At 42.2% G+C, this 24458-nt stretch overlaps 1 pseudogene; it reads right to left on the reverse strand.

Annotated features, from left to right (window-relative positions):
• Positions 1–4070: 4070 nt before the first annotated feature.
• LOC117481248 overlaps positions 4071–24458 on the reverse strand; it is a 60793-nt pseudogene continuing 40405 nt past the window's right edge.

Consider the following 24458-nt stretch of genomic DNA (forward strand, 5'->3'; position numbering starts at 1 on the left):
CGGACATTAATTCATAGATCAAGGCAGACTGGTTTACTCTTCTGTTTTGCCAATCCGGTGCTTAAACAAATAGCTCTACACCCCTGGCCGACATGTCCTTAAAATGAAGTCCGAGTTTGAAATATATCTCAAATAATGTATGCACCACCATTTCCCCACCCATAAACATAACAGTCTGCAATCAAACGGTTGTCTCCTGTGCGCTCCTCTTCCTACTTGGCGCACCGGTAACATTCTCGTGCGCACGAGAGGAGACCTTAGGCTGAGCCGCCGAATCCCTCGGAACATCATAAAAGCCATTTTCAACGGTTTTCTGGTGAAAGATTAACTAGCTACTGGATGAAATAATATGACTGGTGGCATAGGTGCGAAAATTAAACACTTTTTGAAAAAATATTATGATAAAATATTTTTATATATTTATAATTCTGCAAATATTACGATAAACTCACAGCTATTTCGCGGCCCGGCAGTAACACCTCTGCGGCCCGGTACCGGTCCGCGGACCGGGGGTTGGGAACCCCTGCTCTACATAACATGTTCAGCAGAGCAGGTATTTCTCCTGCCAGATATGGCACCCCCCCTGCAATTTTGTCCAGGATAGTCACAATGTCACCAAAATCACACTGGTGTTGCCTGTTCCCCTCTAGTTTATGCTCACAAAAGCATGTTACTCTGGGCCCAGCAGGTAAAAAACTAAAGAGGGGCTTCCATATCCGGCAGAGCAGGTGTTGTAGCAGCCGGATTTTGAAGCGCCCCCTATAATTTTGTCCAGGATAGTCACAACGTCACCAAAATCACACTGGTGTTGCCTGTTCCTCTCTAGTTTGTGCTCACAAAAGCATTTTACTCTGGGCCCAGCAGGTAAAAAACTAAAGAGCGGCTTCCATATCCGGCAGAGCAGACTTTTAATTCTGAGGAAGATTAAGATCTTGTATTTGCATGCAGTCCAAGTCATTTCTACGTTTCTGTGTAATATCTGAATACAATTACCCTTTTTCCTGGCAAATAAAAATCCCTGTAAGTTCAAGTGTTTTGAATTTTTTCAACAGCGCACAACTTCTTTATTACCCTAGATCAGGGTTCTGCAACCGGCTCCGGAGCCGCATGCGGCTCTTTAACACTAGAACCGCCAGAGGTTTTTGTATACCTAAAACCGCCACCTGGGTCAAATTGACCCGCTATTAGAATGCATTGATTTTCAAGGTAAAATGTTCTTTTATTGAACAGTGAGTTTTGATCGCACAGGGATGAAACGTATACCAATAGAATCTGTGTACTCTCAGCTTTTCATATGACAGGGCTCGACATTATAAATGGCCCGCTGGCCCGGAAGTATTATTTAGACACCCCGGCTAGCATAACGTACTTTCAACTCGCCCCACAGCTGTTTGCTGCGGAGCGCAGCGCGAGCAGTCTCCCGTGAGCGGCAGCGCACTCCTTCACTACAGACTGTCTCTATCTCTCTCTCTCTCTCTCTCTCTCTATCTATAACTATCTATCAATATATCTATCCATCTATCTCTCTCTCTCTCTCAATCTATCTCTCAATCTATAACGGGCCGTCTCCACGGCAGCGTTAAAAAAATCTTGGAGGTGGGCGTATCTGAGGCTTGGGGATTTTTTTGCGATCAACCAATCACATGAATCTCCCGCCCGCGACATACGAAGCCAAAAAGCCTGAAGTAAACTGGATATAAACTCCCCAAAACAGGCGAAAACATACCACTGTCTCTGCCACCTCCCTCCATGCCTGGCTCCTCCAGTTTATATCCCGGTAGGTCTGGTCATAAAGCACCGGGTGATTGATTCGCTACCGCTAATTTCTCCTCCATTTTTTGGAATATGAGGAAATGACCTGCGGTCTGGCTCTCCCAGCATACACGCCGTTTGATTGGCTAGAGCTTGAACTGTCAGATTTGCGTACACGGGATTTGATTGGCTGACGCTTCCTCCTCAGCTTCAAAAGTTGAACATTGTTCAACTTTGGATCTTGAAAATCCTGAGAATCTCCGCTCGCCTGCCCACAATGCATTTCGGCGAAAGCGAAAAAAAGTGACGTCACCCCATTCAAAGTGAATGGGCAGAAGCGTTTCAAGATTTTTTAACGCTGCCGTGGAGACGGCCCGTAAGGAACCGCAGTAGACAAAAGGCGTTGCTATAGCAACACGTCATGTTTATATGAAAAGGGGTAGAAATAGGTATAAATGGCAATTTGTTGGGCGATTTCTTCAATCTGACTTCATATTGACAATTTTTAACAACATAGGGTGCTACATAACACACTTTCAGGAAAAGTCACGGACTGGGAGACTTTAATATTTACAATAAAATAATACAATAAAAAATAATACAATAAAAAACAGCTCTGGGTCAAATTGACTCGATTGGCGGTTCTAGTGTTAAGCCCTCTGCTTTGGCTCCCTTGAGCTTAGACAAAAATAAGAAGGACATTTTATAGGCTACAAATATTTGTAGGAATATTTATATGTTGTTGCATGGTTGAAAAATGTTTTGTATCTTGTATTTTGAGGTGATACTGTGACACATAAATAATATATGCGTTATATCCTGCTACGGTCCCGCACCAGCGCATTTTCTTGCAGGTGAATAACCTGACCCCCGGCTCGATGAGCGACCTATGGATAAATCAAAGAAAATAAAAGTATCGAAGGAAAACAGAGGATTTAATCCTGCGTAGACAGAGTTATATGCTTGCACATGTGCTTTCACAGCTAACGATGCTGGCGTCCCTGGTATGTTTGATCAATCAATCAATCAATGTTTATTTATATAGCCCAATATCACAAATGTTACATTTGTCTCAGTGGACTTCACAGTTTGTACAGAATATCAGTATGACAATACAACACCCTCTGTCCTTAGACCCCCACATCGTACAAGGAAAAACTTCCAAAAAATGAAAAACCCCACAGTTTAAAGGGAAAAATGGGAGAAACCTCAGGGAGAGCAACAGAGGAGGGATCCCTCTCCCAGGACGGACAGACGTGCAATAGATGCCGTGTGTAAATCGAAGAGATAATACATTTTACACCAAATGTTTGGAAATGCATGTGTCTATAATAAGAAGATGAATCCACGAGGATGTCAACAATCCTGTGGGAGCCATCAGGGAAGTAGTATGATGAGAGTCAGGCAGGACCGCAGAGACAGGTGCAGCCACGACTCGAAGTCCAGGACTCAAATCCAGAACTCAGGATAGAGGATCCAGGACACAGGACCACAGCAACAGGATCAGCCACGACTCAGGATCCCGGCGTAGATACAGACACCAAAAAGAAATTTGGGGGAAGCTGGATTATTCGGAACATGAGAGTATGTCCCCCGACAGTCTAACGGCCCGTCCACACAGCGAAGTGCGTTGAAAGCTTCACCATTCACTTTGAATGGGGTGACGTCACTTTTCGCCGAACTGCATTGTGGGAAGCGAAGCGGAGCTTTGCTGGCGTGGCTTGCTGCAAAAGTTGAGCAATGTTCAACTTTTGAAGCCTCGGCAGAAGCGCCAGCCAATCGAATCATATGCCAGTACAAGCTCTAGCCAATCAAACCGCTGCTTGTGTGTCAGGGGCGGGAGACTCATGTGATTGGTTGTTGGTCGAGTTTCAGACACGCCCGCCGGCAAGCTTCAACGCACGCCGCTGTGTGGACGGGCCGTAAGCCTATAGCAGCTAAACTAACGTGTCTACGTACATGCACTCCCTTAGGATAGGTTGAGGGAAGAAGTAAGAAACAGAGGAGGAGAGGCACAACGTGTCTACGTACATGCACTCTCTTAGGATAGGGTGAGGGAAAAGAGTAGGAACTAAGATGTATGCGCCACATCTATACCATGAGTGCATTGCTCCAAAAAGTGTTTCTGGCACTGACACCAATCAACAGTTGTGCGTCGACTCGGCAGGGATCAAGGCACATAAATGCCTCTCCCTGCTTCCACCGTCTACACACAACCAAATTACATACCATCAGTAAGGAAAAAGAGTAAGAACTAAAATGTATAGGGGAAGAGGCACAACGTGTCTACGTCAATGCACTCTTATTCGATTATTTTATCAACTATAAGCTTTATCAAAAAGGAAGGTCTTAAGCGTACTCTTAAAAACGGATAGGCTGTCTGCCGCCCGAACACAAAGTGGAAGCTGATTCCACAAAAGTGGAGCTTGATAAGAAAAGGCTCTGGCTACCATTGTACTTTTAGAGACTCTAGGAACAACCAACAACCCTGCATTCTTGGAACGTAATGCCCTAGTACAGGGGTGGGCAATTATTTTTTCCATGGGGCCACATGAGAAACTGAAAATATTGTGGAGGGCCGGGCCAAAAGGCTGAACTCAATTCTGCATAATATTAATTGTATTTCTTTATAAAAAGCAGTAAATAGCATTGTTTTGACAAGCTGGTAAGAGTATATGTTATAGTTAAGCAATGAAAAAGTGAGGTTGCCTTACAAAAAAATGTCATTTATTAAATCAAATTTCCCAAAACAATGGTAAACAAAATGAACGTTTTTCACCATTTGTGACTCATATTAGTGAACATTTTCAGTCACATTCACTCAAACACATTTTGAGTTTCATTTACTGTTGGAAAGAGGTTCTTAGCATTCTAAAGACATCACAATATTGTCTTTGTACTCCAAATATTAAGCAAGATACATCATATTGAACTGTCACTAAACATCACTGAACTGTGATTTTGAGAAAAAGGCTTCCAAAGAAAGTGTCCCAGTTCACTGCTAGTTGGTGCCTTTACATGCCAACATTTGTAGTCTAACCACCTCATTTGGTGTTTTTAAGTTCTCTTTTCTTGTTCAGTGAGAGAAATCTAGTCTCTGCTGGGCTTTAACGAGTGCATCAAAGTCAGGTTGAATGTCTGAGGTGGAGATGCGAAGCACAGCTGACAGATGATCATCAGTGAGAGAGGATCTATACCTGGATTTCGTAAACTTCATAATTGAAAATGTTTGTTCACATATGTATGCGTGTCCATGCACTCGTTTACCTCCGTGAACAGATCGCTCCCTGTCGTCGTCCCTTTCATCGACCGCATTGCTGCCAGCTCCTCCGTAATCTTGAAGTCCGGTGTTATCCCGCGGACGAATACGAGTAACTGGGCTGTGTCGCGGACATCACAGCTCTCGTCCAAAGCCAAGGAGAAAAAGTCGTAACTTGCCACTTCACGTTGCAGCTGAAGCTCCAGATTCCCCGCAATGTCCTCGATCCTTCTAGTCACGGTTCGCCTGGACAGCGGGACTTGCTCAAATGCGGCTTTTTTTTCAGGGCATATTAGTGCTGCAGAGTCCACCAAGCACTCTTTGACAAACTCCCCCTCCGAGAACGGCTTACTGTTTTTAGCAATTTTGTGGGATATCACAAAGCTGGTCATGGTTGCTGCATCACTGGATGTGTGAAGCTTGGTAAAAAAGCCTTGCTGCTTTTGCAGCTTAGCTAGCAAAGCTTCCGATGTCCGCGCCCTTTCAGCGTCAGTCAAGTTTTTATATTTCTCCGCGTGTTTTGTCTCGTAATGTCGACTCACATTGTACTCCTTAAACACGGCGATCTGCTCCCCGCAAACTAAACACACGGTTTTACCTCCGACTTCAGTAAATAAATACTTAGCAGTCCAATTTTTGTTGAAAACCCTGCATTCAGCATCTACCTTTCTTTTTTTAGCGGACATTTTTTTGAGGGCTAAAGTCGTCTTGTGACAAGGATCCAATAATGTGCACGTCTTGATATACGTATTGCGTCATTATGCACGTGAATAAAAAACAACTTCAAAATAAAAGCAATGCAGCTTTAGTCCATGCATGAGGTAAAGTTAGAAAATATGTTTATTTTGTAATTTCCAATTAGCCTTACACGGGCCGGTCAGAGTCAACCAAAGGGCCGTATGTGGCCCGGGGGCCGTACGATGCCCAGGTCTGCCCTAGTAGGACAGTAGGGTATAATGAGTTCTTTAAGGTAAGATGGCGCCTGCCCATTAAGGGCTTTGTAGGCGAGAAGAAGAATTTTAAATTATATCCTGTGTTCTATAGGGAGCCAGTGTAAGGCAGCCAGAACAGGAGTAATGTGGTCCCTTTTCCGAACTCTGGTTAGTACACGTGCTGCAGCAGTTTTTAATCAGCTGAAGCGATTTAACTGACTTCTTGGTACACCCTGATAATAAAGAGTTACAATAATCCAGCCTTGAAGTAGCAAATGCATGGACTAGTTTCTCTGCATCGTTTTGAGGCAAGATATGCCTGATTTTTGCAATGTTACGTAGATGAAAGAAGGCGGTCCTTGAGATTGATTTTATGTGGGCGTTAAAAGATTAATCCTGATCAAATATAACACCAAGGTTCCTTACAGTCTCACTGGAGGCCAAATTAATCCCATCCATAGTTAGTATATCTTTAGATAATTTGTTTCGTAGATTCTTTTGGCCGAGTACAATAACTTCAGTTTTAGCCGTGTTTAACATCAAAAAGTTTAAGGTCGTTTTTAAGTCCTTGAGGCAGTCTTGAATTTTATTTAGATGATTGGTTTCATCAGGCTTGATGGATAAATATAGTTGAGTATCATCCGCATAACAGTGGAAATGTACAGAATGATTCCTTATAATATTGCCTAACGGAAGCATATATAATGTGAACAAAATAGGTCCAAGCACTGAGCCCTGTGGCACTCCATGGCTAACTTTGGTTTGCATGGAAGATTCATCGTTGACACACACAAACTGAGAGCGTTCGGATAGATAGGACCTAAACCAGCCTAAAGCAGTTCCCTTTATGCCAACTAAGTGCTCTAGTCTTTGCAATAGGATATCATGGTCGATAGTATCAAATGCAGCACTGAGATTGAGCAAAACAAGAATAGAGACAAGTCCTTTGTCTGAGGCTTAATTGACGGTCATTTGTGACTTTAACCAGAGCTGTCTCTGTGCTATGATGTGTTCTAAAGCCAGACTGAAAATCTTCAAATAAATCATTGTTTTTTAACCTGTTCCACTCTGAGCCTGTTTTTCAGGTCTCAGGCTCGAAAATGACATTCCCAGAACAAATGACCATATCTTCCCTTCTAAAAGGGTTAAATTAATAATCTTTTCTCAAAGTAATGATAAACCTGTGAGTTGGATGTAGAAGTGTCAGAATCAATATAAATGTTTTTTATTTTAAAGAAAATTCAGATTTTACATAGTAAAAAACTGTAAATTATAGTGTCCGTCCAAAAATTATTTTTTACAGATAGTGAAAACTACCCTTGGATGATGGGTTAGTAGACTAAAAGCTTTAGGAATCCAAAGTACAACATATAATAAGTACCCTGTATCAAGATTGATGCAAAACAAGTGAAATTTGACCTTTTTAGAGAGATTTAGCCAAAAACTGGGCCATCTGAGGTCATTTGGGTGGATTTGACCTATCTCTGGCCCCCCTTGCTCGATCTGGTTGGTTGACATACCCTTGTGACCGTTAGAGTCAATAGAATCGAAGGAGGATACTTACATAGACACACATTGTAAAGAAAAAATGTTGCCGCTTCGCGTGTGGAAAGCGAAACTAAACTGGAGGAATGTCTCCTTCTGGAGTTTGGAAACTAAAACGCAGTTGTATTGCTTATGGATTATCAGAAATAATTTCAAAGAAGGCACAGACACATAGGATGAACCTATGGATTAACTGCAGCATCGTTTTTTTATCGTTTTAATGCCATTGAAGACCACTTTTGACCAAGGTAAGCCATATTTATATGTTTAGCTTCTTGGCTCCACATGTGATGATGTACGCTTTCGTTGATAGCGTCGCGAATGTTTATCACTGAGTGTTGAGGTGGGCACCGTTAGATTCAGTGTCTCCAGGACACCAAAAAATAGTGTTTGGTTGTGCATCTAGGATAAGTAATAAGGGAGTTCTGAGTGAGTTTATGTGCCTTTGTCGGTCCCGTTTTTTCGATCGAGGCTAATTCAGAGGCTGAGTGCTAGCATTGTGGGTTTTTTTTGAAAAAAAAAATTAAAAAGATCAGTTAGCTGAGTTTCTTCCCGTTACATGGATATAACACATTCATAGTTTTATTCAATATTAAGATTCCTTAGACGTTGTTTCCTGCAAATGACGCGTTTATCCGCCCGGTACCGGGGGGAAGGCGTGAAACAGGTTAAGTAATCACACAACTGTTTTGCGACCGCTTTCTCAAGAATGTTTGAGAGGAACGGAATATTAGAAATAGGTCTAAAACCTCTGGATCGAGGTTGTGCTTTTTAAGAAGAGGTTTTATCACTGCTACTTTGAATGATTGTGGAACATAGCCTGATAATAAAGACATATTCATAATATTTAATAAAGAAGTGCTAATTAATGGAAAAACTTCCTTTAACAGCTTAGTTGGAATTGGGTCTAAGATACACGTTGATGGTTTAGAACAGGGGTCGGCAACCTTTTTGATATTAAGTGCCATTTAAAAAAAAAAAATTGGATCAGTGTGCCGACGATCGTGAACTGTCAACGGGAGGGCGGGGGGAGCCTCACTGCGGGGAAGCAGTGTGTTGATCTCTGTCACCTGTCAGCACAACTTACATGATGCGGTTTAAACAAATTTAAATAATTGGTTTAAACGGCATTATAATAATGACGACGGTCCGTTCTGTGATTCTCCAGAACACACAGATGGCCAGTCCGCCCCTGTGTAGCATATTATTTTCAATGAGAGATGAACAGATCGCCACTGGGCTTTCAACTAAAGACACAGCCACGCAAAAACTGCGGCATGTGTACAGCTCCTTATGGGTAGCCTACTGCAATTTGTGAAGTGCGGGCGCGCTCCGGCAGCACTACACCCCTGATCGTTTCACCACGGAGGAAAGCAGCAGAAAGTCGACTGGAGTTAAAGAGAGCGGGGCTGCGTTGCGTGCGTGGCTTCCTTCTGCAGGTAACGGGGAGACGCGCTCTGGCGGCGGTCTCGTTCAGGATCCGAAAATAAAATTGTAATATTTTGCACACTTATTCCACTTATTCCTAGTGTGCCACTGGTTACGGTGCCGCGTGCCAATGGTGGCACGCGTGCCAGGGGTTGCCGACCCCTGGTTTAGAAGAAAGAATCATTGAATTCAATTGTTCAAGGTTTATGGCTGAAAAGCATTCTAGTTTACTATCTAGTGTAATATTAGAACTTACGTTTCCGGGAGCTGTTGATAACACTATACTGGTCAAAGGCAAGAGGTCATTGATTTTGTTTCTAAGAGTAACAATTTGATCATTAAAAAAGCACATACAATCATTACTACTGAGTGCTATGGGAATAGAAGGCTCAATAGAGCTGTGGCTCTCTGTCAGCCTGACTACAGTGCTGAAAAGAAATCTTGCATTATTGTTATTCTCATCTATTAATGAAGAGTAGTAAGCTGCTCTCGCTTTACGCAGTGCTTTCTTATATTCATTGAGAGTAATATGCCAAAATTAAACGAGATTCTTCAAGTTTAGTGGAACGCCATATCCTTTCAAGTTGTCTTGACTTTTGCGGGTTTCGGCATTATGGCATGGAGCTAGTCTATGTTGTTTTATTTTCTTCTTTTTCAAAGGAGCAACAGAGTCTAATTTTATTCGCAGCGCATCTGTAGCACTATCAACAACATGATCAATTTGGGGTGGTGTACATTTTGTATAAGTTTCCTCCCTTACATACTGTTACGTGCTCTTGGTTGTTTTTCTCTGTCTCTCTGCTGCGCAGGTACACCTGATCCGCCCCTGGCTCCGCCTTCCCCAGGTGTCCTAATTCCATTCAGCTGGGGACTTAAAAAGGAGAAGCTGGAGGAGAAGAGGTCTCTCTCCCTTTCCCGATGCCAGAAGACTCTGACCGTGGATATCTCTCTCTGCCGTTTGGATTTGTAGATCCCTGTTGTATTATGTTAATGTGTGAACTTTGGAGGATCTGTTAGAATAGGTTTTTGCGGCTTTATTTTTCCCGTAGGGTTTTTTGTTAGATCTCTGGGTAGAGGAGGGAAGCTCTGGGTCCTACGGCCCGTGGTGTGGCTGGCCCAGGCCCCCTTCTTCCTTTTGTTTGTTTTTGCCCGTCCTCCAGACCTTGTTCATTTGCCGGTTGGCTCATGTTAGTAACGGCTGTGCTCTATAATAAATGCTCGCCGTTAAGTGCTGCGTGTTTATGGAAAGCCTAATGTGCCATAATACGCATACATAGTTTTGCGCGAATATACGAGGAGGTCCGTATATTCGCGCGAAACTACGCGCGAATATACGGACCTCCCCGTATTTTCGCGCGGTTTTTAATATGATAATGAGCCCCTCCTTCTGATTTCCTTAGCCAATGAGTTCAAAGTGTCTTCAACCAATCAGTGAGGGGTAAAGCCAGACCAAAGCAATCTGTAGATGAAAAGTTCCTGACATTGTGAGGCTGTGCTGTAAATTGTACATTATTCCAGATTCAGGGGACTAAGAATTAATTTGCCTTTGAATATAATAAATATATCACCTTCATTGTCTTTTAAAATAAAATCACATTACCCTTTTCCTTAACCCTCTGGAGTGTGAAGTGAAGGGTATTTTCTCAATTTTTAGATGTCTCCTTAAATCAACTTTTAAATGTACTTCTTATAACATGGCATGGTGTTACATGTCAAAATGTTCAGTAGTCTCTGGTCTTGCTAGAAATGCAAAGCCACTCACTGTCACTCAAGAGCACTGTCTTATGATATACTAAGCTTAGAAATCTGATTTTTGGAAAACTTCAAAACTGTTGTGAAACAATGACTCATGTCATCCTTTTTTTTTGGTGTTTCAGATTTGGTTCACCAGTCTTTGGTTCACAAAAGTAGTGAAATCTATGAATTATACTATAGGCCTATATAAATGTTATTCATGTCTAAAATGAAAATGTGTAAATTAGAATTTGGAGTAAGTAAAATAGTTTTATCACTCTACTTTGTCTGTCTTCCAAGACAGTGGGTCTGGCTGCTGTGTAGGTGGGGGTGATGGTGCATGGGCTGCTGGTGGCTGTGTCGGAGGGAGGTAGGTGGGATTGTCCCGGGTTGATGCTGGTGGCTGTGTGGGAGGTACGTGTGCTGGCGAGACTTCTTTGCTGGCTGGGTTGATCGTGATGGCTGTGGTGGAGGCCTTTGTACCGAGGTGTATCTTAATCTTATGGCAGGCACAGATGGAGGTGGAGGCTGCTGTAGTGATGCTGGTCCTCTGGTCCTTGGTGGTGATGGCTGTGGTGGAGGTCTTTGAACCACGGTAGATCTTGACCTGGGGGCCGGCACAGATGAAGGTTCTGGCTGCTGGATAAACACCGCCTGTGGGCCACTAGGCCCAGGCAGCTGTGAAATCTGAAAAAAAACATGCCTTTACTATTAGCAAATCAAAATAACTGTATGACGTATTTGTCTCTAATAAAAAAATGGAAATAAATTTACATGCCATATTATGACTTTAATGGAGGATTAAACAGGGTGCGTACGGGTGCTGGAAATCCTTGAAAATGCTTGAAATTGTACGAGGTGTTTTCAAGGTTTGAAAAGTGCTTGAATTTTGGGAATGGTGCTTGAATTTGGGATAAAGTGCTTGAAATTGTAAATGCTTTACTTCGCTTTTTAGATTAAAAGAAAATAAAGAAGTCGGAGCGCGCTTAATTGCTTCGCTTTTACATAAAACAGCTCCGCTCCGGCCTTCCCGCGCAATGCGCGTGACCGGCAAGTGTTTTTGTTACGTGTGTGACCTGGGCATTCTGATGAGAGTGATAGATGACAGTATGCCAGGAGGTTGCTGTTTCAACGAGCGTTGGCTAGCAGAACACAAATACAAGCCATGGCTAAGACGAGTGTCAAGCGAAGCCCAAGAGTAGCCTCCTGCAAAGTGTGCAACAATAACGATGCGAGAGTCTGCGCTGACGAGCCACACACCACACGAAAGGTACGCCATAGTAGAGCATTTTAGATTAGGCTATCGTTGCATGTAAAGTACATGACACTTTTCTCTGTGTGCGGCAAAACAAGCTCGCCAAAATGGCTTCACTAGTCTGGCAGTATTTTAAGTGTCCGAAAATGACAATAAAATAGCGGTATGCAACGTGTGTGTCCACCCGCTGTGACGGACCGGTGAGCGGAGCAGAACACACAAGAGTTAGACCTAACACACTTAGCTATTTTATCTACCTCTGGAACAAGCTAAACTAGTTATAAATATATGTATTCTTCACTGTCGGGTCGCTCATTACTGGATCAGTGAGCTGCAGGAGATACTGACGGGCTGTCAGGAGAGAGAGAGAGGGGGAGAGAGGAAAAGAGAGCGGTATCGGCCGATACTGATTCCGGCGATCGGCTCCAAAATTGGCGATTAGCATCCCTAATAATTGTATATGATATGTTTTATAATGCTTGATCATGAAAGTGTTATCAAAGCTGGTAAAGTTGTAGCTAGTTTGAATGACTTTGTATACTGCAGGGTAACTTGTGAATTTACTCCAGGTGGAACTAAAGTCTGATTTAACACTTGATTATATTTCACATCATTCATCCACATCTGTAAAGTAACTAAAGGTATTACATACATGTAGTGGAGTCAAAGTACACCATTTACCTCTGACTTGTGTTTACTGCCAACCTAAAAGTACCTCAAAAATAGTAATCAATAATATATTGAAAAGTTATTTGGCTGATTGTTTTATATGCTTTTTATAGCATAAAGAACATCTGATTTAATGTGAGGTAGGGAAATAATCATTTGAGTATAAGTATGTGTATATAAATATGTAATTTACAACAGCTGTAAGATGCTTGAAAAGCTTGAAAATGCACCTTGAAAATGCTTGATAAGTGCTTGAATTTGACTTTGGAAAATGTGTAAGAACCCTGATTAAAGCCTTCTTAATTTACAGTATATAATACAGTGATAACACACACAACCCGGTTGACTGTACTCCCTTTAACCTGGCTCTGGTGTACACTGATAGGCACAATATTAGCATAGCATTAGCGCTATTAGCATTGCAATACTATGAACAATTATGAACTCAGACCAGCATTTCACATATTTATACAAGCAGAATACACTTGAAATGTAAGCCAAACTAGTGCACGGGAGTCATACACCTAGTAACATAGTGGTTTTAGCCCTACATTATTCAGTGGGCGATAGCCTGTGCTAAAGAAGCTAGCGGACGCCATTAGCCACTGTAGTGGAGCCGAACTAGCTCACAGAATGACATTAAACTACACATAAAGAACAGTTTCAAACACACTTCTTAGATCGAAATATGACATCATCTTTGTACACACTACTAACCTGTTGAACAGGAGAAATGAATGAAGCAGAGGGAACGTTGCTGCCTTTCTGGCCAGAATGCCAAGTCTGAGGCAGACACATAATAACAACGCTTACTTTACGGCGCACTGAGGCCTTTCCGTGTCCTATACTGCCCTCTGCTGTTTGTAATGATATACACTGTTTAACATAAACATGCCTTGGAGAGTATAACTTAATTTATACAAGACAATATACATTGAAAATGTAACCACATATTTATGCGGTTCTCTGAATCATATTTCTACCCCTTATATTCGAAAATATATGATTAAATACGTAATTTTGCTTCGTATGTCGGGGGCGGGAGATTCATGTGATTGGTTGTTGGTTGCGTTGCTCGCAAAAAATCTCCAAGCTTCAGATATGCCCACCTCCAAGATTTTTTTTAACGCTGCTGTGTGGACGCTCCGTTAGGCCCATCTTCTTTATTTATTATATTTATTTTAACTTAATTTAGCTTACACTCTTTTCTGTGACCATCATTCTTCATTTGGCATTATATTGATAGCATTAGCAGCTATATGTTTAATGCTGTCTAGCTACTTTGGCTAGCTTTCATTGTTCGGCCAGATGTGGCGGGAAAGTTTTTCATATCTGCCTCTTGTCGCTACCGCAGTTGAGACGCAGCATCATCAGCACGTCAGGCCGGCGGGCTTTCCTTCCAACTAATCAAATTGTTGGAAGGGAAGGCCGGCGGGCTTTCCTTGACATGTCCCTGACAGCGCACTGTGGGTGTAGTATAGTGAGTGTAGCGTGCAATACTGTGTTTCACCACAGAGTAATTAAGAGGGGCGCTGTTTCAGTCTTTGTAATGGCGCATTTCCACTACACGGTCGGCCTCGGCCACACTCGGTACGGCTCGGTACGGCTTGGCCGCGTTGGGCCTTAACAGGGCCGACTCACTTCATGCTGCGCTTCCATTACAGTTTAGGAACTGGGGTAGTTACTATAGTAACGCAGTGTAGGCGGAGCCGTGACGTCATCTTGAATGAGAACTCCAGAAACACAACACAGCCGTTAGCTGTTAGCACTCAGAGCTCACAGCTCCTTATATATGTTCAGAAACTCGACAAAAGTTAAACAAGTACACACCACAGACTGCCTGTGTCATGGTGAATACAGTCGCTGCTTTATTTATGTCTGTATAGGCCGTTGTTGTGAGTGTGGACGGTCAGAGCATATACTGCGTTAGCTTAGCCAATCTCCATCTAGAAAAACACGCATTTTAAAAGGTTTTTCGCCTGCCGTCTGTCTGCAGACTTGACAAAGCATTAATTCATGGTTTTTACTAACCGGTATCAGTATGTTGTTACTTCGGCATCATTTTGAAACGTGTATTACAATTAAATCACGGTCAAATATGTCCATCTTGTTGTAGTTCTAGCCCTCTTGCCAGCGCTCCTCTCTCTAGTTTAGCATACTCAGCCCGACTCAGCCCTGTTTGTTGGCCCCGATAGAACCACCATTTTCTAGGGCCAGAAAAGAGGTGAAAAAGTGGCCCCGCGCCGTGCCGCGCCGGGACTAGGCCTAGTGGAAGCACAACAAAAAAAGGGGACGGCACGACACGGCACGCTTAAAGCGAGCTCCGCGCTGCAGTGGAACTGCGCCATTAGATACTCACTGACAACAGCGGAGAGATGTTTTTTAAGTGTATTGATCACAAAATGTAAACGGCATGAAATAAAATCACCTAAACATAAGAAAGTAAGGCTGAAACATAACATGTTTTCTCTCTTGTCGTACAGCTGGAGCGGGTTTTGTTTGGAGGGGGCTGGGGAAGTGTCTCGCTGGGTCTGCACCGCTGAGGTCGCACACTTCTCTGCAGTGGTGGGCCGACCCTTCGTCTCTCAAAACACCAGATCAACACAGAGGGTGAGTCCGTGTTCTTCTGTATTCTTGAAACCTCAGTCTTATGTTCTGTGAGACTTCTCCGTTTCTGGTCCCTGTCCTCAGGATACTCCGAGCTGTGCTCCCAGCTCTCCTCGCCTTCTTTTAAAGGCGTCGACTCCTTCTACGTGCGGGTCAATCTCAACATGGAGCCTCACGGGGACTCTCCGTCTCTGGGTGTATCCTGTGATGATATTGTACACGTCAGAGACGCAAGACACAACCCTGTCCTCAGGAAAATATTGCAAAAACTCTAGCTCAGAAACATCAGGTTCACCAGATGTATAATTTCCAGCTTGGTGACCCGTTCAGTAATAAGTGCAACGTCGACAATGCCTGCCCTGTGAATATTGGTTCTCTGAAAAAAGCTGATATTATACTGGAGGGACTGAAATCAGCCCTAGATGAAAATGTCACGATGAATAGCATCATTTATGTCACACATTCGCTGACCATAAAGGGCCGGACATACAGGACTGGATCTGTGCTGCCCCTTAAAACACAGCATCAAGGGGAGCACTTATTTGGGGACATTTTTCAACTTATACCCCACTGTGAGACATTTCACTCTCTCATTAGAATACTGCAAGTTCAATACTTTGATGATCATTTCTTTGCATACGTTATGCAAGAAACTGAAGACTTTGAAATGATAACATTAGGTGATGTTGCTAATGTTACACCTCTTGATCTACTTTTGGATTTTAGCACTGACAAGCTTTATCTGAATCCGAGGTATATGATTTTTTAGGTGGGCTTTTTATAAACTGATCTGTTTATTCTCGAGAGAAAAAATGATTTCATATTTAATAACATATCTGCTTGTAGTGACTCAGTGATATTAAACATTTGACGATTATGTTTATGCAACAATAGTTTGCTGAAGATTAAAGCTCCCATGTCATGCTTTTCCAGTTATTACCCGTCCCCTTGTGTGTTATGAAGGTTTTTATGCATGTAAACGGTGTGCAGAGTCAAAACCCTCAAAGTACACCCTGTAGCGAGTAAAACTCTAACACAGAAAATACCTCCCCAAAACGCCTCGTTGGAGATACGTCACTGCCCATTTGATTCTTCCGGGTACCGCCTGATGTCATGCGGTACCCGGAACGAAATGGACCAATCCCGAAGAGCTATGGCCACACCAGCAGCGGCGTGTTCCTCCTCCAGAGGTTCGAAGAACCGGCATTTCACAGACGAAAGCTTCCAAAACATTGCCCAGTTTGAGGCCGGATATGCACAGCTTGTTTGGACCGTTTGGAGCAGGGGAAGATCTGGGTATACAACCTGTAAGTTTGCATTGTTATTTGTGTATTTATCAAACAAGACTGTTTAAATGTGTAAACTGTGTTGGACTGCTAAGCCATTGACACAGTGCTAACTGTGCTAACTAAGTTGCTAGAGTTTCCATATATCAACTCTAATATCAGCAGATGGCCTTGCATACATGTATCTCATAGCAGGAGAATGTCTGCATTCACACACACGGAATACTCATACAGTATACTGTACTGTGATTTACCGTACATTGTGACCGTACATATACTGCATGTAGCTAACGAGGCTAGCTGTATGCTAGCGCAAAACAATGTATTCATGCAAGTTACATTGTATGGTAGCAGAATACCCGTATACGATTGCAATTATAAACACGTTATTGCTAGCCTAATATGAACCACTAGCTTTTGTTCATAGTAGTTTTATTACACTGCATTATAGTTGCCTTTCCTCCAAGCTAACGTTCATATCGTGTTAGCTACCAAGGTAAACAAAGCTAGGTTAGCATATTAGCAGGCAAGCTGTTCATTACACAACTACTACTAACGAATCTAAAACAACTAAGTTTCTCTAATATTTTGTGATTTGCATTTGATTTCGTCCAGCCAGATCCTGGCGGACAATCCATGACGTGCTAAAAGGCACTTCTACTACTACTGAGGCGTCGTGCTAAAAGGCACCGCACCGACTGTGCCCTGCGAGGAGGAGGAATGGATGATATACCGTGTATATATGTATATTTATGTTCATTTTGTACATTTCTAAAAATAAAGTTTAATGGAAATACTTAGTAGGCCTATCCTTTCTTCCCTGAATTCATATATAGCAAACCATGATTTGATTTCTCATCAAACAGTAGTAGTTTATAACGGGTAAAAATAACTTACTCTTTGTTATGAGCGGCTCGTAGGCCACAACGGAAAGACAAGGAGACATACACGAGTTTACAAAACCACGGCACATTTATTGTGGTAAATGCAGAGATAGGTGGTTGAGAGGATCGCAGAGTTAGTCTTCCTGCAGCCGCTTTGGAGAGAGACTGGGGCCGTAGTGTCCGGAGGTGTCCGTGATCGTGCTGATTACCCTCTTCAGCTCCACCCCATCGTAAGACAAAGGCCCTGGGGCCGTCACACTCTTCTATAACAACAGTTAAAAATATATATGTATATAAAATATAGGGCTGTGCCGACGCCATGATAAGACTGATGTTACGCTGAGAGCAGCCGGGAAAAGCACTGTTAGACATGGGCGCAGCCTCTCTGGTGGTTGACTAATCAGAACGAGTGGCCGAGCTGACCAATCGGAGCACACTAGGCTCACAGGGAGGGGGGGGCAAGAGCTCCAACGAGTCGTTTAGTGGAGAAAGTGAATACTGCTGAATACACATGCTTGACAGAGATGCTGTATGCGAAACCAATGTGAGTTTGGAAAATTGCACAGTATAAATCTATTTTAGTATACCTCAACAATGTAATTATGACCAGTGGAAATGGCCATGACATGGGCCCTTTAAGTTTGTTTTAACCAAGGTTTTTTTAGGTGTGATTTTAGGAATTATCTGTTCTGTCAACATTTGATGAATTCAAAAAATATTAATGTTTTTAAATGTTAAAAATTATTTTCTTAATGAGATATGAATGAATATGTGCTAATGAAATCCTTGTAAATAAATGTCCAATGAATGTATTCTTGCATTTTATTTTTGAATAAAAACCATAACAAGTGTGTTTCTTCAGGACCAGAAGCCACTCCTGGCGTCCGAAATTATAGAAGTGTTTAAGACTGGGAGGGTTTCGGAGCCTGGTTCCAACCGCAGGCGGATGGAGGCCAGGACCATTGGCTTTTGGCGGGACTGGCTGCTGCAGGTGGAGGGTAAGAAATTGCCAAATTAACACAAATTGCATTCCTTATGCAAAGACTCAATAGGCAAAAAGAGATAAAGGACACCTATAGTTATACACTAGAAAGACATAATCATAAGTATGAGAATATTTCCATAATATGTTACACAATCACCTACATTTAATGCAGCACATCTGAATAAAATGATTAGCCTACTGATTTAATATTAGCATGCATAATGTACAATGTATTTGCAAACCTTTATTAACTCTAATTAATTATTAATTTAAGGAAGCCCAGGAAACGCATGTTTCAGCGCACGAAACCAATACTGCCATCTGGGGAGCACAGAGAGAGGGCCAACGAGCCCCTTGAGTCCACAACCACCATGAGGGAGCAGAAAGTTCACGTTGGAGCTCATTCCAAAGCAGTCCCAAAGGAGCTAGAACCTCAGCCTATTGAAAGCATCACCAGCTTCCGATCAGATTATATCGCCCATCCGGTGCAGCCCAGGAAACGCATGTTTCAGCGCACGAAACCAATACTGCCATCTGGGGAGCACAGAGAGAGGGCCAACGAGCCCCTTGAGTCCACAACCACCATGAGGGAGGCCTACAAAGCTTGGGACACACCCAGGTGCAGGCCAATAATGAAATAATTACATTTTATTTAAAAAAAAAAGAAAAATATCCTCAAAAGGAAAAGCTTGGACTTGTCCACGTCTGAACTGGGAGAACTTTCAAATCAATCATATTTACATCATATACAACTAAAGCTTTCTTAAAAAACATTAAAGCTATCATTTAAAATGTGGCCAAATTGTCCATATGCATATCAGCCTTCCATATTATCTTGGGTGCTCCAGTGCTAACAAAAAAAGGACCAGAGGTTAATCTAAGGTCGAGAGTGTGATTATAACAGTGAGTTGGTTTATTTACACTCTTGACGGAGTGGTTTATTTACACTCTTGACGGAAACCAATAGAATCTAATATAGAGTTAAATGCAACAGTAAGGCTATTTTTATCATCGTCAACATGAATATTAAAGTCACCTACGATAATTACTTTATCTGTTTTAAGGCGAGACACCCCAGGTGAATAGGGTAATTTTTTTAACTTAAAGATATCAGCTAGAAATTTCTCCAGTTAATTACTTACAATAAGGCAATTGTTTTTTGTATTACAAGTTTTCTGAAATAGCATGTTTAAATATGCAAATGAGCCATTATCTCATGAAATATGGGCATATTTTAACACATTTCAGGAACCAAAATCTGAATTTTGGATTAAGCCAGGATCAAAATTATTGTTTCATTTTGTAGTCATATTAGTATCTAAGGCTTTTACAGAAGGGATTTTGGATATCTCTTTGTATCACTCCATAAATCAGAAAATACTGTCAACAGCCCTAAAATATCAATTTTCACCATGTTTTTAGGTATAAAATGTTATATAATTCAGGCTATGAATTATATATGACCAAACCCTTCTGTAAAAGCCTTCATAATATTGATAGGAATATAACTGGAAGGTTTGGTGTATGTAAGTGCTACTGAAGTGGAAATTTCGAACTCAGAGTAGGAGAAAAAACTCATTTTGAGAAAACGACCTTTAAAGATTGCAGTGTGACGCTAGCTAAACCCTCCTGTTATCTGGATGATGGCTTGCGCATCGACGCACTCCGTGAAGGTATTTCATGTTCGGGGTCATTTGTTTTTTGTATAACCTTGCTTTGTGCAAGTGACAATTGTTGTCGTCTTCTCTGTGAACGTTTTTTTCTCCGTTATTTTGCCATTTTCAGATTTAAATTTCTAGCGGAAAGCTAACCAGGAAGTGTTTTAGCACACCACGTGACGCATCTGAACGATTCACGTTGTCAGAAATTGACACCAGCCAATGAGATTTCGTTTCTTGGTTTAAGACCCCTTTGCACTTTCACGATTGGTTGCTGATACAAAGGAAATGACCATATTTGGATCCGATGAGATTGTGCAGGAGACACGGAGCTTTCCAACGATACCTCTGAAGACATGGTGCAAACAGCGGTCGCGGTACTTTATGTTACCTTTAGAATGCTAACTTTTGGTGAATTTAGGAGAAATCTACAGACGCAAATAGACAAACTATAGTAAAATAAACACTTAAATGTGTATTTTGTACGTTTTCCTTCCAAAAGCCTGAAAGAAAACATGTTATGGAATCAAAATAGCACAAAATCTCAAATTGACCAGTGCAGGAAAAACGATGTTTTTGCCTGCCGTGTCTCGCCTTAAGTACCAAAGTTGATAAAAACTCAGAGAATTCTGATAAGAATTCTGAATAAGGACCTGGTGCACGGTACACTGTAACAAATAAGATTGGCTGTAAAGTTTTCCAGGTCGGATGCGTAAGACTAAAAACAAGGCTTTCAAAGGAGATATAATTTAATTTTGGTTTAGTATTGATAAGTAAACTTGAGTCAAAGATGGCTGCAACTCCACCTCCTCGGCCTGTGCCTCGAGCAATATGAGTATTGATATGGCTGGGTGGAGTGGCTTCATTTATGCTGACATATTCTTCATGTCTCAACCAAGTTTCAGTGAGACAGCATATATCAATATTATAATCTGATATTAAATAATTTACCAATATTGCTTTAGATGCTAGAGATCTTATGTTTAACCCCTAGATTCCACCGGGTCCGTCTGCGGCGCGTTACGGGCGCTTTTACGGCTGCGCCGCGGTGCTCACGGCGATCGCGGCCACTCTAGTCAATCGGTGCTATTCCACCACACGCGGCGCGTTACGGCTCAGAAGCGTCTCGGCGCAGGGCTCCTCTAAAATTAGGATGAATCCTATTTTTCACGCGGCGCAGCCGTAACGTAAGGTCGGGCAGGCAGGAAGTGGAACGTTCAGAGCATATATATGTGTGTGTATATATATATATATATATATATATATATACACACACTGTTGGAGCAGAACACCTCTGCTACGCGCCGTTCGTTGGATGAGGCTGGATCTCTATTAAATTAAGAAAGGAATTGAAAACACCGGAATCAAAGTTATAACAAATTATCTGAGTTTACTTCTAGTAGGAAACCAAACACATATACAAGTTATACAGAGTACTCGAGCACTGCGGGCTTCAGGTTTGTGACGCGGTTTTACAGGTAGACAGACCAGCTTTCAGAAAACGAGAAGTATGGACTCCAGGTTTGTGATGCGGTTTACCGTCTTCTAGCACCAGCTTTCAACAAACCAGAAGCATTTTTACATACAAAAACATCAGTATTCATATCTATTTTTGGGGCGGAGATGTCTCGACTCTTCCTTCCCATTTTCCTCCCAAGCGAATCAGAGTTCCGTGAGGAGGAGCTGTGTAAGCTGATCACCTCCCCCAAGTGTCCTGATTGGCTGGATTCACTTCTGGTCGAGGTCAATCAGAGTTCCGAACAGAGAGTGAGATCCTAAATTTCACCAGGTCAAAAGTCAACGTTTATCTCCACCCTATCTACACCACATTCCCTTCCTATGGGGGTTTTTCACATAAAGTATCCCTTTTCAGACATTTAAACTTTTCCTCACCTATTTAACGATGTGTCTTTAACGACTTAAAAACAACATCTGTTCTTAGGGGTGATAAGAAGCGATGTAATGTTGTCTTTAACGACCTTAATGACGACATCTGGTTTTAGGGGTGAAAAGGCCAAGTTGGTGTGTGTTGTGAAAACAGAATCTCTGGATCAGTGAGTTTGAAAGTAAGAATATCAGTTCTATATATATATGATTACCCATAAACCGTTGTGATTACATAAAACAGTTCAAACAATACATGTTCACTAAAATACAATTCAAAATAATACATGTTTACTTCAATACAGTGTAGAATCATATCTTTTTACTTCAACACACACACAAACTAATTTTGCAGACCCTATCCCCAGAGGTGTGGACTCGAGTCACATGACTTTGACTCGAGTCAGACTCGAGTCACTAATTTGATGACTTTAGACTCGACTTGACAAAATCACAAAACACTTGCGACTCGACTTGGACTTGAACACCAATGACTCGGGACTTGACTTAGACTTGAGGTGACTTGATAATTTAAATCAGGGGTCTCAAACACGCCGATCGCGAGATGCCACTAGAAGAGCAGACTCCCGTCGGGGAGAGCAGAATCTTCAGCCGCTGCAACTCTTGCTGTGAATCCATGCAGGCAGGGGCGGGACTTTATTTTGCTGAGCCACCATGCGGCCAATCATATGCGAGGACACACTAGGATCATACCATTATGTGAAAGAAGGGTGGGGGGCAGACGCTCCAAAGATAGCAGGTGTAGTGGTACAGGCCAGCTACACAGAGCCACGGGGAGACGGATTTAAATGCAAACGCGCAGGAAAAAGTCAAGAAATTTGCGAAAACCGAAAAAAGAAGTAGCATCTGGCTGCATTTCAATGATATTGGAGAAAGCAAAGCTGAGTGCAGGATTTGTAAAATGAAAATAACCTTCAGAGCAGGGTTTTTATTTTGGTAACCACTCAGGATTTATTGTCAGAGGTGGGAGAAGTTCAGATCTTGTTCTTGAGTAAAAGTACCAGAGTGTAGGAATACTCGGTTACAATAAAAAGTCCTGCATTCAAAATGTTACAAGTAAAAGTACAAAAGTATTATCATCAAAATATACTTAAAGTACCACCTGCAGAGGGATCTAGATTCAGGTGTGCAGAGAGACAATTGATTATTAAATTATTAATGTGTCTAATAAAGAGCAGTTTGATTATTAAGTATTATTCTGTTGATCGATGTCATTACATTTGTTGAAAAGCACATAAGGACTTGTTTAAGACTCGTTTTGTCAAAGTTTAGGACTTGGACTTGACTTGAACTTGCCCATCCTGACTTGAGACTTGACTTGGACTTGAGCGCAAAGACTTGAGACTTAACTCGGACTTGAGCGCAAAGACTTGAGACTTGACTCGGACTTGCAAAACAATGACTTGGTCCCACCTCTGCCTATCCCTCCGTAGTCTTTCAAGTAGGAGGAGAAATGCCAGCGTTCTCCTCCGGTTTACAGGCACTGTGTAAATTATATATATATAGAATAATTATGATGATGAATGCATTTTTTTACCACTAAAATACAGCAACACATCTTTGATTCATGTAGTTTATAACTGGAATATTACAGTTATTATTAACTTTGTCTGTACAAAGTAGCCTGTCCAGGAAATATGCCCAAATCAACAAAAACTGCGCGCCGGCAGGCAAGACGCTCCGCTTCTGAAATGCTTCTGAAACGCGCCTGGTAGGGTATGACGCCGGAGGAGGCCGGACCAAAACCGCGGCGCAGCCGGACCCGGTGGAATCTAGGGGTAAGAGTCCACATTTTATCTTCCTGTTTTGTTGCACTGTAGTAGTTGTTACATTTACTTTTATTAAGTTATTATGTATGACACCTCTATTAGGTTTTACTTTAAATTGTCCTTGGGCAGACACACACACCGTTAATATTGGGTATTTTATTGGAGAGAGCGCAGAGAAGCGTGTAAGACTCCGCCTCCTGGTCTCAACTCCAGTTTGTCATGGATTACGTCCACAAAGCTCTGAAATGTTTGCTGAAATTAGATCTGCACCTTCCAGAGTAGGATGAATGCCGTCTCTCTTAATCAGATCAGGTTTTCCCCAGAAGGCTGTCCAATTATTTACGAAGCCCACATCGTTTGCTGGGCACCACCAAGACAACCAGCGCTGAAATGATGACATGCGGCTATACATGTCGTCATTGATCAGATTGGGGAGGGGACCAGAGAAAATTACGGTGTCCGACATTGTTTTAGCATATCTACACACCGACGCCACATTAGCTTTAGTGCATTCTGATTGGCGTAAACGAACATCATTACCACCGACGTGAATAACAATCCAACTGTATTTATGTTTATTCTTAGCCAGCAGTTTAAGATGCGCCTCAACGTCGCCCGCTCTGGCCCCCGGAATGCATGTGACTGTGGAGGCTTTGGTCTCTAAATTCACATGTCTCATAATAGAGCTACCAATAACCAGAGTTGACTTCTCAGCGGGTGTCTCGCTGAGTTGGGAAAATCTGTTAGATAAGTGAACGGGTTGGTGGGGACCTGCGGGTCTCACGTTATG

This window comes from Trematomus bernacchii, unplaced genomic scaffold, assembly GCF_902827165.1.
Source record: "Trematomus bernacchii unplaced genomic scaffold, fTreBer1.1, whole genome shotgun sequence".
Lineage (NCBI taxonomy): Eukaryota > Metazoa > Chordata > Actinopteri > Perciformes > Nototheniidae > Trematomus > Trematomus bernacchii.